Here is a 19,110-nt window from a genome sequence, read left to right as displayed (position 1 = left end):
ACTGTCGACGCCATGTTGGAAATCAAAGTAAGCGGTCTTTCTCCCGTGATTACTCGGGCACGCGAGCGCTCAATAATCATTGGCCGTTCAGAAGCTAGCGATAGCTAGCGATAGCAATCGCTCACTCTCCTGAACACGCCTCAGAATACTGTACTTGATTACCTATCTGTCATCTTAACTGCGAGTTAAACCCAATTTAACTCATTATCTTAGCTGACAAACAAACTAATGATGATAGCAAAACTGCAATGTAAATTTTTGACCCAGCATAAGGTCTTTACTAAACAATAACATATTCGACTGGTATTCTGTTTGCTAGTTTACTGCAAAACTTATCTTCTTTATTCCAATAACATTAAATTATCTTACTAGGTTTTTGTTAGCTAAACTGTAAACATTTGTCAGAATCATTATCCTTGTCTCAACGATCCATTATACATGGTTGACTTTCATCTCATATCACGGGTGGGTTCTGGTCCTCCTTAACTGCGATAAACAAGAGAATACAGTATACAAGTTTCAAGCACCGCCCTACTTAAAAGAAACCGGATTGGTGTCAAGTTCTAAGGCCCAATACTCGTTCTTTTATTTACCGGAACGCTCGCTGTCAGCCAACTCACGCTGAGCTTTGTGTATTCTAACAAGAATACGCTCCAGGTGACGATATCATCCCTGATAATCTTCTGTAAATCTTCCGCGTCTCAGTAATTCACTCTGTCACGTCTGCTGGCTCGAAGTGCCAAGAACGACTTCGTTTCACTTCACCAATAAACACGAAATATCGGATGCGTGTCTGTTATACTTGCATCGGACGTGTTCATCCTGACAATACTGTCATAAAGACTCTGGGTCAGTAGTTATGCAAACATGGCGGGCGTGAGTCAATCTAATCGGTGTTGTCGTCGCTTGTGTAGAACACAATGAACCTCGAAAGCAAGTTGTACTGTTTATCTTGTCGTCGGTGGCTACACAGTGAGATGGCGTCAATGACTGGTGGAAACGGCAAATGTTAAAGATGGAAGTCGAAATACAAGTGAAAAGAGACTCAAAATGGATTCTCTTGATAGCTAAAATTCCATCCAGTTCAGCACTAATTGGAATTTTACACCACATAGATGAAAAAAATGCTCTTTTATAGTCGATTAACATGTCAACAGGTGACCCAGATGTTCTTAGGGGACTACCTAGTGCCCGTGTGCACCACGCTGGAGACCCCTGTTCTAGATAGCCAAAGTTCCATCCAGCTCGGCACTAATCAGAGATTTACACTACATAAATGTAATAATGCCGCTTTTTGGCTCATGAACTCATTTTACAAATATGATTTGATATACTCCAAACCAGATAAGCGTTATTTGCTACTTAATTGTCTCTTTGAGAAGTCAAACGCCTAAAATAAATTTCCCTTTTTATTAAAAAAGAATCCTCTGGATCAGGGGTGTCAAACAGGCGGCCCAATGCTGAGGGAAGCGCAAGAGGAAAACAAACTGAATGTTGAAATATGTCCACTTGATGTTGCCAAAGCCAAGTGCCTCTCACAAATGCTGTACTTGTATGTCTTTCTCTTTCTCTCTCTCTCTCTCTCTCTGTCCCTCTCTCTCTCTCTTCCTCCCATTTTCTCTCACTCTATCTATCTCTTTCACTCTCTTCGTCTCTCTTTTTCTCTGTCTTTGTTCCTCTTTGTCTCTTTCTCTCTGTATCTTTTTACCTTCTTTTTCTCTCTCTTCCTTTTTTCCTTTTCTCTCTTTCCCTTTCTCTCTCTTGCTTACCCTTTCTCTTTTTCTCTCCTCTTTTATCTTCATCCCTCTCTCTTCTTTATATCCCTTTGGATTTCTTTCTTTTTCTCTCTCTCTTTCCCCCACTCTCACTATTCATCTTTTTATATCTTTTGTTTCTCACATTCTCTCTCTTCTCTATCTTTCTCTTTCTCCCATTGTTTCTTTCTTTGTCCTACCCTCTCTCTTTTTCTCTCCCTCTAATCTACTAGTCCGGCCCAGAGAGAATGTTTGTTCTATCGTGTGACCCCTGAGTTAAAATGAGTTCGACACCCCTGCTCTAGATAGCTAAACTTCCATCCAGTTTGGTACTGAGTAGTGATTTACACCACATAGGTGTAGAAACTGTCCGATTTGGGCCCATTTACGTCATTTACGAATTATTTGATAAAGTACAGACCTGAACTTGCAAATGTAATAGTGTGATTGTCGATGTAATTACTTCTTTGATAAGTCAGTCAAAAAGGAGAGGAAAAAAGATGAATAAAGTGTGTCAAACCATCAGATGGCGCAAGACCCTATTTAATTTCTGTTCCTATGCAGGTACAAATATATTTTGTCAAAATTTAATGTGTACAAATGTTTTATGTCTGGGCCCACTGAACATTTGACTTTTTGTTCACAGTATAGTTAAAGCCCATTTTCGGCTTAAATACTACCAGTCTTTTAAAAAAAATAAACAAGCAGTGGTCAGGGGACCCTGAACTGGTGGCCAGCCAGTCGCAGGGCACCCAAGGACTGGCAACTTACTCGCACATTCACACCTAGGGACATTTTGGACCGGCAAATTAACCTGACATGAATTTTATTTTGGAATGTGTGCGGAAACCGGTGTGACCAGAGGAAACCCACTCAAGCATGGGGAGAACATGAAAACTCACAGGAAGGCAGGTAGCTGGATTTGATCCCATGACCTCAGAACTGTGCCTGCGAATGCGCTAACCACTCGGTCGCCGAGCTGCCGTCTTTCCTATTTACTTTTAATTAATCTTAACAACGCAAATGATAGCAGGACAGACCCACACAACAGGTATCAACCAAAAGTAGAATTACTTCCTGTTTTTAATGTAACGGTTATGGGAAATGAAGTCTTTAAAAACATAAAATGAAATGATCTGCATTTATATAGCGCTTTTCAAGTCAATGACTTCCCAAAGCGCTTTGCAATGTGCTCCACATTTCCCAATAGCGGCCTTGCAGCCATGTAAGGCGCTAACCCGCTTATTGGGGGTATTAGGGGTTCAGTGTCTTACCCAAGGACACTTCGACATGTAACACGGACGAGCCGGGATTCGAACTGGGATCCCTTGATCCCAAGACGAGCGCCCTACCTCCGAGCTACTGCCGCCCCTGAAAAATGTTGAAAACACATTTTCAACGTTAGAATGCATACTAGTTGCAACACAATTTGTCGGAAAAATGATAGTTATCGAATTCATTCATGGTAATGGAGTCAATATTATCACAGTTTTAAACGCTATTCTTTTGATATGATAAGCTAGCATGAACTCTGTAAACAAGCCAGCATTAGCCATGTTTGTTATATTGTTAGCAAACAAGTAGCAAACATTTTTTTTCGATTAAACTGAATTAAAAAAGACCAAGGCAGCACGGCAGCGCAGTGGTTGGCGCGTGTGCGGCAGAGTTCTGAGCTCATGGGATCGAACCTGTGTGGAGTTTGCATGTTCTCCCCGTGCTTGCGTGGGTTCCCCTCAAGCACTCTGGTTTCCTCCCACATTCCAAAAACATGCATGTCAGGTTAATTGGCCGGGCCAAATTGTCCCTAGGTGTAAATGAGTGAGCGACTGAGTTGTCTGTCTCTGTGTGCCCTGCGACTGGCTGGCAACCAGCTCAGGGTGTCCCCTGCCCACTGCCCGAAGATAGCTGGATGGGCTCCAGCACCCCCACGACCCTACTGAGGATAAGCGGTGCAGATAATGGATGGATGGATGGATAGATAAAAAAAGACCAATGCAGAACAGAGTATAACCTTGAAGTGTCGTTGGTACTCGGCTACTGTCGAGGACCAGTGACCAGAGTCGCCCGAGGCTATCAACGAGAATCAGGCTTTTCTGCATAATTAAAGCCTCATCCAGGCAGTAAAGTTGTAAGGCGTAATAATCGTAGAAATAAGAACTGGCTGTGAATTTGTAGTCCGGTCCATAGGAGCAACACAAAATGGTGGTAAATGATCATGTGGAAATTTAATGACCTCCCTTCCATACAAGGAGGTCATCACGTGTCGAGAGGCGCAAGGTTCCTTCTCCATAACGGATTAATATAGACTCGTATCACCCTCTTTCCTTTTTTTTCCCTCCCGCTATCATTTTTCTCACCCTCCGTCCAGACTCTCAATCTCCCGGACACTCGTTCATCTTCCGCCATACGCCGGCGTTCCCATTTGTTCTTTCTTGACATGGCCTTTTACCTCAGATCCAATTCCCGGCGTTTTAATCGAGACAAAATTGCATTACGGCAGGCTTCTCTTCCTGCTCGCTTGTTTGTGCTTGGCTATTTTGAGTCGGGTATAAGGTTCCTACAAAGATGAACTCCAATGTCACGCCAATAAAGGATTTTGTGGCCGGCCGGAATTGCGCAAAGAGAGACAAATACGACGCCTCCCGTCTTTGATGGATGTTTGACTGCCTGCGAGAGGACAATCTAGATAGAAGCTGATTGGCTGAAAGGCCCCCGCTAATCTATTTATGTTGCATTTTGTATAATATATTGGTCAGGGATCAGGAATAATCAGGCTGCATAATCAAACCAGGAGAACCCAAGATATGTTTAAAATTGAGTGAGGGTGGTGGTTGGTCGATGTGCCAGGATCCCTTAACCAATAGGGTCATAGGGACACTGTAGTGTGTCCAAGGGCAAGTACAGCCTGGTGGCACCCATCCCTCTCCAGGTTAATTAATGTTTCCATCCGGTCTCGAACTGGGGACCTTTCGCGTGTTAAACACTTAAGATAAAGACCTAAATGAATTTTGAACTTGCAAGGAGGGCAGGGAGAGAAGGCTTCAGAAAGGAAGTTCCACCTTTTTCGAGAGTCCCTCCCCTGAGCCCTTTCTTCTTAGTACATATCCTAGGTTAAGAAAGCAGATCCGTCCTCAAGGGCGTATATTCAAAGAACGGCGACATGATTGGCCGATAGCGACTATTATGTAAGTGTCAAAACAACAAACAGTGTGCAATAATAGTCAAAATAATGAACTAATATCCTATGAAATCTCATTTGCAGGGGTCCAATTTTAAAGTTGTTAAAAAAATTGTGAACCTATCGGTCATCAACACAGCCCAGAATATAATCAGTAGCTCTTTACCCAGTCTAGAGGACATTGGGGACCTTTCGCGTGTTGGACACGCTTCCACAGCATTGTTATATGGCATCCTCTGACGTACAACATTTTTACTTTACAGAGTGGAATAGGATTTTATTTACCTCCTCTTTACGGTATTTTCCCTAACGTCAACACATTATTTCACATACCAAAAGATTATTACACTTAAAACTTGTGTGTATAAGGAGTTATGCCTCTGAGATGCCAGTTTGCGACTGGTCGATGTCATTTAAAATGATTGGTATTGGTTATGGGATCATGGAAATGCCGAAATCTTATTAGCTGAATTATTGCCCATGATGCTTTTCTGTCTTTTTATTTAGGTCAGAATATTGTTTGCTATGTTAAGACTTAGTGAGTCATTAATAAAATACTGTATTTTTTGCACTGTACTAATTAATTTTGGATCCCAAAACTTGCAGTTATGCTAAAAGAAAACCATTAAAACTATGGAAACTGTCAGGACCAGAACAAAGACAGGACCCACTTGCATGCGTTTCGCTTAGTTTTATCAGGAAAAAGGCAAAGGAACGTATACACGATCCGTAGATCACTGGTCGTGGGGAGCAGGTTGCTCGGACGCTGAAGTGGTATTGCCGTGGCGAGCGATGGCAGTGTCGAGAGCGGAAAAAAACAGATCGAGGGCGGGGCGGGGGAGCAAAAACGTAGTCAAGTTCATAGAATAGGTCGGAGCCGGATATCAAACAGGAGTCAGAACAGTAGAGAGTCAGGGTCGGAAGGCTTGCCTAACGTAGCTGAGGTTCGCAGACGGACTGACAACCGTTGACAGGAAGACGGGGGTTTAAAAAGTGACAAGCAGCCAATCAGCATCCGAGGCAGTTGGCGCCAAAGGAGCAGACTCAGGTGCCTCGCATCAGTAATCATGACAGAAACAAAGCTAGGGACTACAAAGATGTACAAAATAGCACACAAATTGCTACCCTTTGCTTATTTGCAAGGCCTTAACCAATTGACGGTCGGGACTATCAAAGCAAAGCAATCTTCTCAGGACATGACAACCCTAAAAGTTTAAAAAAAATATTTAATCCGCTTTTTCCTTTACCCTCTGCATCCACTCACTACTCCATCAAACCAGCTTGAGTCACATCACACCAAATATGAATAAAAGGTCATTTTTCCTTAACATGTACCGTATTTTTTGGACAACGAGGTGCACATAAAAAAAGCCTTGTAGTCTAAAAAATACGCCATATCCTTCAGAATATACGGATATACGACTATAATACTAAAAAAAGTCCTGTGTGTTTCATAGACCGCAAAATTGATTACATTTATTTGTGATTGAATCATACGCACGTACACTACACATTAGTAGTACTTACTGTGTACGATTTTTTAATTTTAACATTTTCATCTGGGGTACCAGGGGGTTCGGGAGGCATCAGCTAATTAACATAGGTTTCTATCTCCCTTTCTACAACAATTTCCCCTAACAATCCCCAATTCAGAATGAATGTATGTCTTGAGGGTCTACCGTATGTTCCCCGTAAACCCCAGGGTGGTCCGACAGCATGGTGTCCCCTCGCACTACAGACCAGTTCAAACATCTAGGGTCATTCTTACTTTGATCCATGGATCCACACAAACCCCCTTTGAGAGTAAGCAAACAACTGACGGTATTATAAGAGTATTTTCTCTTTTAACTGAGCCAGCAATTCTATAGAGCGCGCAGCAGGAAGTGCATCCTGAAGTTGGGGTGAATCAACGCACCTTGAAGGTAATGAGGTGGAACATGTCAAGGACGGTGGGAAAGGAAAAAAACACAAGTATGGAGCTAACATACCTTATGCTACCATTGAAAGATTGAAAACACTTATTATAAACCTGTATGTGATATTTTTTTGCTGGGTGTATTTTCAGCCCGAAAAGGACTTTGAAATTAACTAGTAACCTTAAAATCATTAGTATCTTAAACATAAAATATAAATAGTTTGTGATTAACAAAACGATCTACATTGAACTGTTAACCCTGAACGCATATTACTGTAAACAGGGACCAGGAGATTGCACTATTATCAGGCCAAGTGTTTTTTTTGCCGTTATTTCCGCCTAAAATGCACTGGTGTTGCCAAAATCTATTATCTCCAATCTCAAACAAACAGGGACCGGTAGAATGCACTTTTGTAGATAGGCATGCCAATCAAGCCCATTTGCAAGGTTTGGCCGCAATCCGTTATCCCCGGCCGACTATTGCTGAGAGCAGGGGCCGGCAAGAGAGTTTCCCTTTCGGTTTCGGCCACTAGATGGTTCCATTATGGCTTGCCCAACATGAATTGCGCTGTTTTGGCCAATATCTGCCATCCCCGTTTGACAATTGCTGAGAGTTAGGACCACTGATCCTTTATCACTAATCGCGAGAGCAAAGTTTTGTCATGCGGGGAGGCTGTATTTTCCCGTCCTATCCCCCCCAAATGAATAGCACCTGTGCCTCTGCGATCCAATATCCCCTGTCGAATATTGCTGCAAGCTTGGGCTGGCGCACTGCATGTTAAAACGGTGGGTGCGGCATATTACAAGGGGTTTCGTTCCCCATTATCCCTGATAAACGAGGGATTATAGTTTCCCCCCCAAAATAAAACATTGTAATATATGTGGAAAAATTAACAAGACATATCCATGCACACATACAGACTAGTAATACAAGAATATCTGTTTTGCCAAATCTTGCCTAAATTTTCTCTTCTTTCATGTCTTGGACCCATTGAATATCCACTTATGTCAGTAATAACAAAATTCATTCATAACAAATTTTGTGTCCATTTTAAGAAAAAAAAATGATATATAATGGGAGTCAGGGGGGGTTGAAATTGTCATCCTTTGTACAAATGGAGAGTACATCTTTTTTTCAGTCAATTTAAGGTAAAAATTCTGCTAATTTGAACCTTGTTTTAACACACTGGGTATAATTTTAATTTCCCTTAGCTTTATTTTCAGTGCTAATTTCTTATTTCACATCTTTTAAAAAGAAAAGCCCAAAATGGAAAGAAAATGCCCTGCATGTTGACTTTTGAGTACTACAATGTTTAACATTCTTAAACAATCTAGCCTAAGTAATTGGCAGAGCTTAGTTTTCTCACATAACCAACTATAAAAAAGACTGAAAACAAGATAGACAAATAGTAAGTAGATTGAATTAACATGTAAGCAAGTTTTTTCACGAATAACTAGCTCACATTTCCCTAACACAGAGCGGGCAAAAAGTCAATACACACTTCGACTTTTCAATTTGGTTTTCAGGTGTCGTTTGGACAGATGTGAGGCCATCAGCAATTGACAGCTTAGACCTTTCCGCTTTTGTAAGCATATTATTCCCTCGCCCGATTGACTTTGGAGCAGGGTTGCAAAATTGCCACCTGGCAACTGGTTCTTCTGTCCTTGACTGCAAAGTTTTTTTCAGAGACTTCACTGCAGAGTACTAAATACAAAATATTCAATCTGACAAAACTCTTAGTAAGCATACCAGAAAAACAGCTGTTTTAGGTGCATGAGTGCTAACAAAAAATGTATAAATCATAGAGATTGCAGTTATACTTTAGAACAAAGGGGGCATTGTGGAGTCAGAAAGTGACAAAGTGACAGTGGATTTCGGCCAAGGTCTGTCATCCCTGTTTTAACTCAATGTCAGACAAAAATGTCTCTGTTAATACTCGTTAAAGTTTTTTCCTGGACAGAGATGGAATGGAAACTAAGTGAGGGATTGGATGAAGGTTTCTATTGAAAATCTGAACAGTTGGACAGAAATATGAAATGCAAAAATATATGGGATGCAAAAAGCTGCTTTAGGTAATTGATGAACGAACTCAATTGTGCCAAAGGCCACCATTGACGACAAATATCCCTTTTAAATTCAGAGCCATTGTCGGCTTTAGATGTCAATCCTGCATTTTCTATTCCAGTGAGAGTTATACAAAAAAGAAAATGCAGCAAGAAATAAAGCAGCTTTTATGTGACAAGCTCATTCGTGCCAAAGACGGCTATTTGCATTAAAGATCCCTTTTAAATTCAGTTCCATTGACGTCAACCCTACTTTTTCCCATTCTACCAAGAGATGGAAAAACAAAATGCATTTTCAATGCCAAACTTAGCTTTTGATAATTAAATAACTCATTCATGCCACAGACAACTACAAAGGTCAAAGATTTATAATAAATTCAGTGCCATTTATAGCTTTAGATGTCAAAGCTCGTTTTTCCATTCTAGTAAGAGTTGGACAGCAACACAAAACGCAGCAATAAATGTGATGTAATTTACAATGCCAAAAGCATCTTTTGGTAATTGACAAACTCGTGGCTAAGATCGATTTAAAATTTAGAGCTATTGACGGCTTTAGACGTCAACCTGCTTTTTCCATTTCAGTAAGAGTTTTACAGAAAAACTCAATACAACATAAAATATGATTACATTCACATTGTCCAAAGCAAACTGTAGTCATTGACCAATTTATTCATGCCAAAGATGACTATATACATCAAAGATCCCTTTTTAAAGTAAGTGCCATTGATGGATGAAGACGTCAAACCGTTTCATACAAGCAAGATGCAAAAAAACAAAATGCAGAAATGAATGTGATGCAATTTTACAATGCCAAAAGCAGCTCCTGGTAATCAAAGAACTCATTAATGCCAAAGATGATTATAAACGTCAAAGATCCCCTTTAAATGTGCCATTGACAGCAGTAGACATCAATACTTTTCTTACATTCTAGTAAGAGACAAATACACAAAATGCAGTAATGCAATTTTCAATGTCTATAGCAGCTTTATGTAATTGACGAACTAATTTGTGCTAAAGACGATGTAAAAGATCCTTTTTAAATTCAGTGCCATCAACGGCTTTAGATGTCAATCCTGCTTTTTTTTATTCCAGTAAGGAATGGATAAACAAAATGCAGCAATAAATGTGATCCGATTTACAATGCCAAAAGCAGCTTTTGATCATCGTTAATGTCATTCGTGCAAATGATGACTGTAGACATCAAAGATCCATTTTGAATTCATGCCATTGACGGCGATAGACGTCAAACTTGTCTCTTCCATTTCAGAGAGAGCTAATAAAAACAAAACAAAAGAAAGCAATACAGGTGATGCCATTTAGAATGCCAGAAGCAGCTTTTTGTAATTGATGAACTCATCCATGCCAAAGACCACTAAAAACGTCAAAATCACTTTTAAATTCAGTGTCATAGAAGGCTTTAGACATCAACCCTGCTTTTTCCGTTCTAGTAAGCTGGACACTTGTTTAATAGACCATTCAAAAATGTTGATGAAAAGAAATAGGTAGAGGACAAGCTGTAGCAGCCACTATGTTTTGATCCATTTTTTTAGTTGTTAGTTGATGGCACCGCAATTGTTCATGTATACAGATTGTAATCACAGCAAGGACACACACTGAAAATACATTTTTGTCCTCTAAGCACAGGCTAAAATGAGTCCTTCCTTTTAAAGGTAATTCCTGAGAATGAGTACAGTATTTACCACTGCAAAAAATATCTCTAGGCTAATTTTGGTGCCCCAGGTATACTACAGTCCAGCTTTTTTTGTTTTAAGACAGGTAAATGGTGGAAAAAAGCTTTTTGGAGTGTTTCTTCTTCATAGTGTTTGTGATGATGAGTCAAAATTAGTATTTTTGTACAGAAGTTGGTGCTTTTCGTATTGTTTGACCTTTTATCTTTGTAGATTTTGTTATGAATAAAAGGACTGGATAAACATGAAGATTAAAATTTAAAATATACAAAGTATATAAATGTATATATAAAGTATATTCAATTGAATGGAGAACGCTCTTGAACCTGCGGATCTCTTCTTGGCTCCTGGGATCACTAGTAGACCAGCATTTTCAGAGCGAAGTCTCTGGACTGGAACATAGGGCGAAATTAAATCTGAAAGATATGAGGGAGCAAGTCCATGCATGATTTTGTATACTACCAACAGAACCTTAAAATCACATCTTAAGCTAACAGGGAGCCAATGCAGGTTAGCTAAAATCGGGGTAATGTGTTCAAACTTTTTTGTCTTAGTTCAAAGCCTCGCTGCAGCTTTTTGTACTACCTGAAGGCTTTTGATTTTGGACTTCGGGAGACCGGAGAGTAGTGCATTACAGTAATCGAGATGCGAGGTAACAAACTAACAAACTCATTAATTATAATTTCCGCATCCGACTGAGACAGGAAAGGGCGAATTCTAGCAATGTTGCGAAGATGGAAAAAAGCTGTTCTTTATATAAAAAAAACATCACAAAATACTACTAGTTCGCCTTTAAGTGCGGAGAATGCGCAGCTACACCATTTTTGAGGGCAACTACAATGAAAATATTAACTCCTGTTGACGGCTATAAACGCCTACGATATTTTAAAAATATATTTTACTGCCCACAGAAGTAGAATTTTCCCCATGAACAGCATCTAATTTCTGACTTCCGAGTCCAGTCCCTTTTCCATTTCATTGTCCAGTTGTAAGACATCACCGTGTCCGCCCCGTGCGTGTCCGTGGGGTTACTCTGTGTCCTCCCTGGCCATGACACCACCGGTGAATGAGTGCCTCGTCGTCCACATTGTCCCGAGGGAGGGGTTCCTGTCGCCGTGATGCACTCGCCGCCGCTTCAAACTCCATTACGCGCCGTCTTGCTTCTCTGTCATTGTCAAACGCCTTCCAGGACCCGGAATGCTGTTGCACGCGTGGCGACGGGCGGCCGCAATTTTAGACCTTGCCAAAGCCAAGTAGGATTAATGAAGGAGGTTGCTTGCTGGACAAAACATTTTGGGTCGGTGAGAATGAGGGTTGGGGTCTAAATAATAAAGTAGTATGTTTTTCTGGAGTGCAGTGGTTAGCACATTCGCCTAACACGAGAAATGTCCCCGGTTTGAGACCGGGAGGAGACATATGTTGGCCTGGAGAGGGATGGGCGCCACCCGACTGTACTTCCCCAAGACACACCACAGGATATAGTGACCCTACAACACGAATTGTTAAGGGATCCAACCAACCATATTTACTTTATCATGTACTAGCTTAAAGAGACAGTTATAGTTAATATTTAGTGTGTTTTAGTGGTACAAGAAACCTTCATTTAGTAAAAAAAACTTTGATTTGAATAATTGGCAGTTACCATACCAATGTTAAATGTTAGAAATATTTCTAGGTCGAGAGATTTGTATGTCTTTTACTGTACATAGCAAAATTCATACCTAGTAGTCACCATTTTTGTCTGGAATCTTGCTACTACGCTGTGATCACTTCACAGTGGTTTTCGTTCGCATTAGACAGTCAAGTGCCATCTAATATTTAAATATTACGCAATGTACCTTTTAGAAAGGATTTTTATTTTAAATTGATGAGTGAATCACTTACTTTCTTTACTGATTATTTTCTGGAAAAGTAACTCTTTAATTGACAAATTAATTGTGTGAAAACTAAGCTATGTAATCACTTGGTTAAAAAGTAATTTGATTACTGATTGGTCTTTAAAAGTGAGTAAAAGTCAGGGGTCTTTGAAGATTTCAGAAAGCTGGCCAGATTCATTAAGCTGAAAATGTGTGAGGGCTGACTATTTAGCCTGGCATTCTTTTGACAGTCTTTCATAAATTCACCCTCCATGCTTAGCCATCCGCGTCACGACCTTGTTATTATTCTGGTCCCCATTAGTCATGATAAACGAGGAATTATCTTTTTGAAATAGTATAAATGTCATTGAGGAATTTAAATGTGAACTATTGTAATAAGTAAATCTAAATGTAAATGGTCTGCATTTATATAACGCGTTTCAAGTCGCTGAAGAGCTCCCAAAGCGCTTTACAATGTGCTTCACACTTACCCATTAACACACACACTCACACACCGATAGCAGCGTCAGCCATGCAAGGCAACTGCCTGCTTATTGGGGCCATTATGGATTCAGTGACTTGCCCAAGGACACTTCAACATATAACACAGAGGAGCCGAGAATGAAACCTGCGACCTCTTAATCCCAAAACGAGCGCTTCTGAGCTACTACCGCCCAAAGTAAGGTACTATGATCGTAACTGGTCAATTGGCCAAATGTTACGGTAAACCAGGTTAAAAAGAAAAAGAACCAATATTAAAAACATTAGAACAAACAAACATAAAACAAAACATATTTGCTCATTTGGCACTGTTTTTTGTTTATATTAGTGATTGCAGTGCCATGTAATGGTCAAATATTACACAATGCTGTCTCAGTCGGATGCAGAGATTATAATTCACGAGTTTGTTACCTCCCGTCTCGATTACTGTAATGCACTACTCTCCGGTCTTTCAAAGTCCAAAATCAAGAGCCTTCAGCTGGTACAAAATGCTGCAGCGAGGCTTTTAACTAAGACAAGAAAGTTTGATCACATTACTCGATTTTAGCTAACCTGCATTGGCTCGCTTTTAGCTTAAGATGTGATTTTAAGGTTCTGTTGGTAGTATGCAAAATCATACATGGACTTGTTCCCTCATATCTTTCAGATTTAATTTCGCCCTATGTTCTGGTCCGAAGACTTCGCTCTAAAAAACGCTGGTCTACTAGTGATCCCAAGAGCCAAGACGACGTCCACAGGTTCGAGAGCGTTATATTCTATAGTTTATGAATGACCTATATCTCATGTTGACAATATATCTGTATTATGCGTTATTGCAACATCCATTGCAGCCTGGTCATCCTGGAAGGGGGATTACCTCATGGGTGGTCCTTTCTCAAGGCTTCTTCATATTCCTCATGTTGAGGTTTTTGTGTTTTTCCTTGCCCTCACGTAGGTTTTAGATCAGGGGATGGTACGATAATAGTCTGTGGTTTGCAATAATCTGTGGTCTGTGCAGCCTTTTGAGACTCTTTTTGATTAAGGGCTATACAAATAAATAATAATAATAATAATAATAATAATTTCCTTGTATTGTCATTCTGTGTAACAATGTACACAGAACGAAATGTCGATTGCACCTGACCCGTTGTAGCGAGCCGATGCAGCCGCAGCCAACAGAGGGCGCCGCCGACCACTTTTTAAGTCTTAGGAATGACTCGGCCGGGGCGCGAACCACCGACCTCCTAGTCTCAAAGCGGGCGCCTTACCATCTAGGCTACTGAGCTGGTAAACATGACTTGACTATATAATGACAATATGTCCGTACTGGCCATCCGGTTTTTCTCTATAAATAAGATGTACGGTTTACAGTGACATCCATGAACAAAATTAACATTTATTGTACATAGATAAATATATACTATTTTTTAAATTGAATTATGTTGAATTATTTTCCTTTAACAGCTTTTATTCTTGCATTTTAAAAAACGGCCACTATATTTCAATTAAAAACTTTAAAATAAAGAAAATTATAGTAAGCAATTTTATGTATCCCTGGTGTACTGAGCACAATTTTAGAATATACCTGATCATATAATTATCTAAAAGTGGTCCTATTGACTACAAATGCTCAAACACGGAAACACCCTCCCACATGTATTAAAAAAAGTGGCCATTGAAGGCCCTCTCCCTCTCTTCATTTTCAGGAGGGCTCGTCATAATAGCTTGCAAAAGCCTGAAGAGCTTTTTTGCACACCCTTTACCTTCTCTTTCATTAATGGACACCAATTCACTCCGCTTGAAAAGATAAAATTCGGCTTTATTTATTTTTTATCTTTTTCATCTCATCTCATCTCATCTCATTGTAAGCCCCGCATCATGCATTCCAAAGAAGGCTATCCACACTTCTGATACACATTAAGATGACATTTGTAGATTACAAAAATTATGTGATAAAAACATGAGCACAATTCTGCTTTACAGCCTGCAGTTAATGCATCTGCCTTGTGGTTGTAGTGTGGTGCAAGACCCCTCCCCCCCAAATTAAACAGTTTTGAGGTATTCTGTTTAGAATTGATGCAATAATAAATTATCAAAATACATCCATAAAAATATTAAGTAGTGTGATTAACATACGATTAATTGTTAGTTCACGATGCATTTTTAGCAAAATAAATCATTTTATACTTGCTTGAGAAGGCAAATATTATTATTATTACATTTGCATTCACTTGGCCTTGTAGCTGTACAAGAGGCCCAACTCCTGCTTCAGGAAGCATGCCCCAAACCACGACACTTCCTCCTTTACCTTTAATTTACTTTTTTACACACATTAGGTTGAGTCTTCTCCAATGCTCCATAATGCTTACCATCAAATCAAAATAAATTGAATTTTGCTTTCATCACTGAAGTAAACTCTGTAGCAGTTCTTTGTCTCCACAACATGCTCCTCAGCAAACCTCAGAGTAGTTTTTTTTAACTAGTGAGAGGTTTGGTCCCTGCAGTGTGGGCCTTCAGTCCAAATGCTCTTAAACGGCAAGACACTGTATGGAAAGACAGACCCTTACCATGTTCATCCCTGAACTGGTGAGCAATTCCAGCTGCAGTGTGAAAACAATTACCCATTGACATCCTCCGCAGTGACCTGTCCTCTCTTGCATCTGTCTTCTGTGGCCGGCCAGCCTTCTTGGGCAAATTGAATGAGTTTGTAGTTTTGTAAAGATTCAATATTCTTTGAAAGATTAACTTGTTTTGTTATGGCTGATAGGGCCATGCTTTTCATCTGCATCTGGACAAGCTGCTGTCGGAGGCTTTTAGTCACTTTAGAATGGCCCACCATCTTGCAAAGTCAGTGAGACTCGCAGTTAGAATGCCAGTCAAATAGGGGGTTGACGAAAAATCAAGAATATTAGCGCCATGCTCTAGATTAGCAACATTAGGGAGGCACCTCATTTAATCAGTGCAATTTTGGCCAAATACAGGTTTTTTGTTGAAATGCCTTATCCATTTTGTGAAAAAGTGTAGCATGGTATAGATCAGGGGTCGGGAACCTATTGCTCGCGAACCATATATGGCTCTTTCTATGAGTACCTGTGGCTCAGAGACAAATTTGATTGCATACAAATTTTCCCCATCTCGTTCAAAACTTGGGTCATCAATCCTGTTCAGATACACGCAAAGCCAAACCAAAGCTGAATCAATATGCAGTACTTCACAGAATATATAGGGCACGTTTTTCAATACAATTTACAGTCAAGGTGTCACACCCAAAAAAAAAAAAAAATCTCGTTTTGGCTGTACAACACTAAAGAATCCTTTATATTAAAGCTCACTATATAATCTGTGTTCAGTGTTCAGATACCTTATGATGAAATCCACAGAACAAACTGTAAATCGCCAAAACACCGGAAAGATAACTTAAAGTTATTTGATTAGGTGAGTGGGAGGGATGGGTGGAGCTATGCAAAAAGTGCAAGCACTCCCTCCCAGCTCTCGCCCTACGCCGTCCGCGCCAAAGGTAAGCACATCAGGCTCCCTGTTTGCAGAATGTTGTGACGTTTTTACAAAATAACTGCTTGCATGTATGAAAGAAAAGGGTCAAAATGAGTTTAACCGATCTTGAGTAATTGCAAGAAAGAGACAAGTTTAAAGTGGTATGTTTGTTGATTTTGGGACACGGGCTCTGGCATTATTCTCTTTTCATAATTTTTATCAAATCATCAAAAATAAATGTGCTGAAGACTAAGCTTTTGTCTGGGGCGCGGGTTTAGCAATTTAGTAAATTTGTCTCATAATATATGTTGTCGCTCTTTCCCAAAATAAAATTTAAATATTTTGCTTTTATGGCTCTTTGACTCAAAAAGGTTCCTGACCCCTGGTATAGATGCAACAAAATGTCCTTAAATTGTTGAGCTGTCTAGATGCCTTTTTTTTTTCTTTTTTTTTTTACAAAATAATGATTTGATATTTTGTAAATTATTTTCAGATTTTTATCTCCAGTGTATATTCAAAGTATTTATAGTTTCTAAGGCTCTTTGGAAATTATTTTTAATCATTAATCACACTTGATGCTACAATAAAAAAACTTAAAAACCCACAGTATAAACAATACATACGTCTGACTCAATTTCTGAAGCTGAAAATTTTGTCAGGCAATTTTTGTGGCATAAATAGGAAATTGTCAGTTTTGTTTTTGCTTGATCATGGGCGCGGCATTGTTTGCTTTCCCAATGTCACCTTCAAAGAGCAGCCCGCGCCTCCAGCAATTAAAGTCAGCCAGCGCCGTGATTGCTTAGCAGACAAAATCTGACCTGCCTTTCACCTCCCAGGAACAAAAGATATTATTCCAGCTTATTTTTCTTGGCGGGGGCCGCGGTTAGCCACAGTCTGATAAATAGGACGTGTTCGATATCATCGCGTGCTGTTAAGTTGAGAAAAATGGAACTCCAATGTCGCGTTAGTGCTACGTTCCCATGACCTTGAGCTTGTCACCTGATATTTTTAAATTAAGAGTAACAGAAAACCTTTTAAGTTCAAATAATCCAGAATTAAACTTCTAATATTTGTTTATTAAAGAATACAATTATATCTTGGGGGATGGCCAGCAATTGTGTCAGTTCCCTCTAGGCAAGCCTCATGTTATGTAAAATAAATACAAATGTATCCACATATAAGTAAAAAAAATCTTTAAAAAATGCACGTTTATCTATTTTTTTTCTTATTGTTCGAATCAATATTAGCTTTTTTGATGAATTAAGATTTTATTAAACCACTGAGCGGTGCTAAATAATACACAATGTCCCTTTAATCGAAATTCATGTTTTTGAGGAGATAATAGATACACTTTTGCTTGGTTTGAGAAATATTTTCGACCAAGATTAGAAAGATAACACTTCAAATAAGCAAAATTATCTAATAAGGCAGATGTTAAATACTTTTTGCTTTTTTGAAGAATTTTTTGCGACCAAGATTAGAAAGAAATTACTTATACGACAAAACAATTTACTGAGTTTGCCCACTTAAGTAGAAAAACAAAATTATAATACTTAAAATTATGAAAATATACTCCTGATAAAAGCAATAGATTCTGCCAATTGACACACAAACGGCACCGGTGTGTGCGCTAACTACAGTAATATATTACCACATTGCTGTTTACTTCTAAAGTTTTGCTACTTTGGGGATTTTCATCTCGCATTGGGCAATTTGTTTGGCTATTCAATTTCGAGTTTCTCTAGAAGCCGTTTTGACAACAAAACGCTATGGAACCACAAAATTACCGAAATGCAGAAGAAGATGCTTTCTATCGCCAACAAAGTTTGACTTTTTTTTTTCATGCTAAAGGAAGGTAAAAGCATTTTTACACCACATTTGTGTTTATCCAATAACATCCACTTGTTGGTAACAAAAAATAATCTAAAGTTAAAATGGTTGGTTGGATCCCTTAACCGCTAGGGTCGTGGGGACACTATTTACTGTGGTGTGTTTTGGGCAAGTCCAGCCTGGTGGCGCCCTCCCTCTCCAGGCTGACATATGTTTCCTCCTGGTTCCCAACTGGGACCTTTCATGTGTTAGGTGAAAGTCCGAACCACTGCACTATAGAAACACCAGAATAGTGTCTTGAAATCATTTTTAACGCTATAGTGCAATACAGTATGGCAGCAAGATAATTTTTAAGATTATTATTTGACAGTACAGAAGTTAATTGTAAAAAAAAAAAAAACAAAAAAAAAACGCATGTACTACTTTACTCTTATTTGTTAAAAAAATGTTTGAGCCTGTAACAACAACAAACCCCGTGTTTGTTGTCCCAATTGCAATGTAGAATATTTGTATGAATGTAGAGTATTTGATGAATCAACAAATTAAGGTTTCTACTTTGTGGGTTTTGACTATTGCGAGTCCTTTTTAGAACACAATCCTCGAAAAAACAAAGGATTACTGAATACAATGTAGCGCTGTGTTGCTGCTGTGTTACTGCTACGTCACAGAGACGGTTTGCATCTTTCCCTGATTTCTTTCTAATAGCGCCAAGGGGTTATGCTGTAACCAGTGTGATTCTTTAGCTGATGACAAATCAACACAGATAGTGAACGATTGTCTTGCAGGAAACAAGGAAAAAAAAAAGGTTTACTGTACACAAAGTTCTGCCGGGTTGCTGCTGTGTTACTGCTGT

This window comes from Urocampus carinirostris, chromosome 2, assembly GCF_059441175.1.
Source record: "Urocampus carinirostris isolate Australia breed hairy pipefish chromosome 2, RoL_Ucar_1.0, whole genome shotgun sequence".
Lineage (NCBI taxonomy): Eukaryota > Metazoa > Chordata > Actinopteri > Syngnathiformes > Syngnathidae > Urocampus > Urocampus carinirostris.
This window is presented reverse-complemented; position numbering follows the sequence as displayed.